We start from the raw sequence: 5511 nt of genomic DNA on the forward strand, positions 1-5511 counted from the left end.
GAGTTTTAATCAATTTATTTCCGTGTTTAATTAAAAAAATGAATTAAATAGGAAAAAATGTTAATAAAAATGGTGGGTGGTAAGTAATATGAAGAGTTTTAATTAATTTATTAACATATTTTATTATAAAAATTTCAATTTTAATTATAAAATATAAATTTTATTAACATGTTTTATCACAAAAATTTCAATTAAAATGTCAATATTAACTATAAATTATGAAAATTTGATGTAATTTCTAAGGTTACATAAATTTGGGAAAACAATATATTTAATATACAAAAATCATTTAAGAATATAGATAATATCTTTTAATATTATAGATAAGTGAACTAAATTAATTTATAGATAAATGAATTAAATTAATGCCATGTAAATAAATTAATGCCGGTTAACAAAATGAGCGGAAAAAGGGGGATTGTCGTTGTCGGTAGGAACAGTGATGATAAGAGACGGGGTAATTGGGTATGAATGTGTATGTGGCATTTGGGTTATGGGGTTGATGTGGGCTTCAAATGTCTGCGTGGCTTTTTTTATCCTACGTGGCATTGTCTACGTGGACTTAATTGAACATTTTAGGTTAGCCTTTTAATAGTATTTATAGATAACCCAGATTAATTAAAATTAAGAAACCATATGAGAGAATAGCGATTGATTAACATCTAATTACAGTTTTCAATACAGATTCAAAATACCCTAATTTTTTAAATTAGGGCAAATATTTACACGAAAAAAAGCTGCTAAATTGTAATTCAAGTAGAAGAACATACCTTATCCATGAATTATGGGTAGAGAAGAGGATGAAGATCTAGGCAATGGATGACGATGATGGATGACGATGATGGAAGCTCAAAGGTTAAACAGTGAAATTGAGGGGTTAACAGTAAAAGTAGAGAAATACAAATGAAATAAAGAAGAAGGGGGTGTAATCAGTAAGTAAAGGGATAAGGTAACCTGTCCAACAGGTTGCCTTTCCATTGGTCTAATTTAAGAAAAATGAGTGGATAGAAAGGATTAATATGGGATAAAACATAGGATAGAGTATTTTGAGAAGAAGGGGCATAGGATGGATTAATGGCATAAAATAACCCTTTTTTTTAATATAACTAATAATAGTATGCTCTACCAAGCGTGGTATGCCATTTACATTGTAGAGGAACATTAACTCCGTAAGAGGATTATCTAACGGGATATGTCTTATTATCAATCGCTCTGGAAAATTCATAGTAGAAGGGAAGATACTTACGGGTTCCAAAGTCGGCAAAAGGTACTGAACCCGAGGATAGCAATGACTTCCTCAGATACAAATATTCTTTTCATTCTTAAAAAGAGACAATATACGTTGAGGCCATGCTATGTAGACGTGACAAACAAATCAGGTCGTATCGGATTCAGGTGTCACATTTAAACGGGTCACGAACTCTCCAACCCAAACCCGTCCCAATTAAATCTCGTGTCGTGTTCGTGTCGATCCAATTACATTAATAGGTCATCAAACCTCAACTCTAACTCGTTAATTTCGTGTCGTGTTTTCGTGTCATGTCATATTTGGAATGTGTAAGTATATTTATGTGAGGATCAAGAAAACTTGGGATTAATTTAGTAAATAGGTTATTCGTGTCGGGTTCGTGTGTAAAGTGCTCAATCCAAACCTAGCCCAATTAAATCCCGTGTCGTGTTCGTGTGTAAGTGGGTCGACAAATGCCAACCCAAACCCGTTAATTTCGTGTCGGACTCTTGTCGTGTTTTCGTGTCGTGTCATTGTTTGCCGGCTCTAATACTGCGCCTTAACAATAAACAAGAGTTAGGGATAGTGACTAAATCATTTTGAAATTTACCTCCCGAGACCAATTTTTATTAATGGCAAGCTTTATGTAGTTTCAAGAACAACGTCATCCGAGAGATTAACGTTAAAGAACGTCACATCGATAATAGAGACCAAATGTATCAAGGCCACAAGAAGGTCATTGTTTACAAAGAAGTTTTCATAATTTGCCAAACTAAGATGTCGTATTATATATTTTGCACGGAGTTTTTAAGGATAAGTAGTCAAAGACTATTTTGGTAAAAAATAGATGGTGCTAAAACAATAAGAACGGTAAATCTATAATCCAACTATATCTTTGAATGTTAGTATACAACTGACATAGTTAAATAGCAAATGCCACAACGCTTTCGTTGCGTTTTTGTTATAGGAACTCATGATTAATCTGTCTTCATCTAAATCAACCCCCAAAATTTTGGTTGCTTCCATTTTTAACATAGTTTGACTTTTTATTAAATTTAATAGTTTTCTATTACCAGACCATGGTAATGTATAAAATAACGTTTCTGCAGTGCCATAAAATATATACTACTAACTGACATTATTATAGTAACTTGGTAACCCAACTATTTTAAAAAATGACATAAACTACTAACTGATGTTGTCACAGATAATACTATTAGGTGCCCGTGCATTCTATGTAATAGAATGAGAGATATTGGGAGATGTTTATAAGGAGAAAATACTCTTAAGTGTAAATAGTCAAGGTATAATTATGTTGTAAGAGATCTACCATTTTCTCTCAATGCATTAAATATATATAATTATAATACCTGCTGTTTTTTGTAACATCATTTAGTTTTACGTAGTTGTAAAATAATTTGCAAAACTCATAAAGATACGTCTCCGTTATTGAGGATTCATATTGATGAGCTCCACCATGTTTATAGAGAAAACGTTTTGTATTTAATTAAAAACCGGTTGTGCCTGTAAAAATAAAAAAGCTAGCGACATGCTATAACTATGTCACTTGATGTTATACTAATCGTTGGCAAAACGTTTATGCTAAAATCACTAATAATTCATCTGTTATCATCTATACCAATCACGAATTTTGTTTCCATCAATGACAACATAGTAGGACTTTTTTTATCAACTTAAGAATATATTTTTACAGATAATCCTAATGGGAGTCTCGTGCATCGCACGGGCTTTCCAACTAGTAATACTAATATAACTTAATAATACTTGTAAGTTCGGGTCACTCCATATCATTTGAATCGGGTTAATTATAGATGGTCAACAATTGAGTCCGTCAAAGTTTGTATGAGTTTAAATGGGTTTAATTCAAATTTGGGTCATAAATCGGACAATTTCAAGCCACAATTTACCTTAAGCAACAATTAAGCAAATCGTAAGTTGAACCACTTATGTACTCTTCCACGTGTATAGGCATATAGCACGTCCCTGAAGGCTGAAACTAGTAAGTACTATTAAAGGGAGTCAGTTAAACAACATTTCACTCATTCACTTGAATTTGATTAATTAGTGAATCACATGTTTTAAAAGAACTTCCCTTCAATTCAATATAATAGAAGAAAAATTGGGGAATGTTTCTTCTACTGAATTGGGCTTTTATGGAGGTCCAATGGAAGAAATTTTGGGGATAATCAATGCTGGGTTTTACGGGATGAATAATCTCAGATTATTCAAAGCTTCATCCTTGAGGTATTATTTTTAATGACGCTATTAGATTTTTTATGGTAATAAGATTTGTTAATTTCATATATGCAATTAGGAAAAAATTACCCATCATCATATCATATCATATATTATATTAAAGCAGAAACCAGTATGCCACGTGTCATTTGCTGAGAAATTTTGCCACGTGTCAACTCCGAGTTTAATAGTTATATTGAATACTTAATCTATTTATAACAGTTATAAGAAATCTTTAGTTAAAATTATTTAAAAATGTAAATAATAAATAAATGCAAGATTTAAGCCCTCATTCATGGAAAGTATAAAATCAATCTTCTCAAAATTAAAATGAGTACCCAGTTTAACAAGATGTGGTCAAATATTTACAATCTTAGACGTAAAGGAATTTGCATATAATGTTTGATCATAATTAATCTATTAACCTACCTTCTACTATTAGAATATCTCAACCCCCTATCTTCTTCCCTTTGGTAAATGAGTTTTTTTGGTTTTAATACTACGTACTTTATTTTAAAATATTTCGTCTAATATCTACTTTATAATTCGATTTTCTAGGGACCTGACAATTCTATTGCTGCTTCGTAGATTGAAATATTTCATCTAATATCTACTTTATAATTCGATTTTCTAGGGACTTGATGATTCGATTGCTGTTCCGTAGATTAATTTACGAGTGTATGGGTTGTAGTTTGAGAGTCGAGTTTGAGGCCAAAATGATTGTACGTATAATGGCTATTGGAGATTTTTTTTTTTTATATTATTTATCTCAATCATTTGTTTACTTTATATATTGTCTATTGAACCAGAAACATCGATTAATTTTATTTATTGACATAACATTTTTGCTGACAGATAAATTATAGATATACATTATGACCTCACACTTCATCGTCTCGAGACAAAGGTGGAATCTAAGGGAGGTTTGAGCATCATCATTCATTCATTGAAAGAAACAGTCTGATATAAAAAATTGATCAGGTTAGTTACAAATCAATGTTAAATAATTATGGAGTTGATAATTGTTGGAGTTTTTAATATAAGAAATAACTTTTAATAAATTATGATTATTGAATATCGGTTATTTGTAATAATTTAGACTCGATCAATTCATGTGGTTTTATTTTTAAAATTTTGGTATTTGTTAGTCCAATTAAATTGAATATATTATTATTGAGATATAATTTTGTTAATTCGATCATAACCAATAACTAAGACTTTTAATTGAGATGACTATCTCCCGATGTATCAAAATAACCGAGTGAATTCAAAATCTTAAATACAATAATGAGTATAATTAGATGTATATTGCGTGATAAACAAATATGAAATCAACAATAATTTTATATTCATTTTTCCATATTTTACCTCTCATAAGTTAAAAAATCAGAGGAAAAAAATAGAGTACTTCAAATAAAATTAAGCAACATATATAAACTTATAAACAGTGTGTGACAAATAAGGGTGATTAATTTTTCTAAAATTTAGTTATTTACGCGGTACTAAATAAGAAAATACGTAAGTTTTTTACTTTTAATGATACTTTTCATACCACCCGTATTATTATTCCAATTAGAAAATTAGCATATTAATTTGGCCAAATTCATTCAAAATGATTTGGATTATGATTATTCCAATTATAATTATCCTCGTTAATGTCAAAAAGAGATTCCTTTCCCATTAATATTCCAATGAGTAGATTGGACTGGAGTACTCCATATTACTCCCTCCGTCAAAATCATTTGTTTATCTTTGATATTCTTTGTGAGATGTCTTTTATATGCAAATGTACAAAAATAAATGAATTGGACGAAGAGAGTATCTTTCAAAGAAATGTAACTAACACAAATTGATTGAACAATTTATTGGAGACGAGTTAGATAGAGGTTAATATTGGATTCGTATAAATTGATATGTTAAATAAATCATCCTTTAATTCATCTTTTTTTTTGTGCTCTAATCTACTCTTCACAATACTTCTTTTAACTTGCAGTTACTCTAATTAAGGTTGATTTAAAAATATATAT

This window comes from Silene latifolia, chromosome X (genome assembly GCF_048544455.1).
Source record: "Silene latifolia isolate original U9 population chromosome X, ASM4854445v1, whole genome shotgun sequence".
In the NCBI taxonomy this organism is placed as follows: domain Eukaryota; kingdom Viridiplantae; phylum Streptophyta; class Magnoliopsida; order Caryophyllales; family Caryophyllaceae; genus Silene; species Silene latifolia.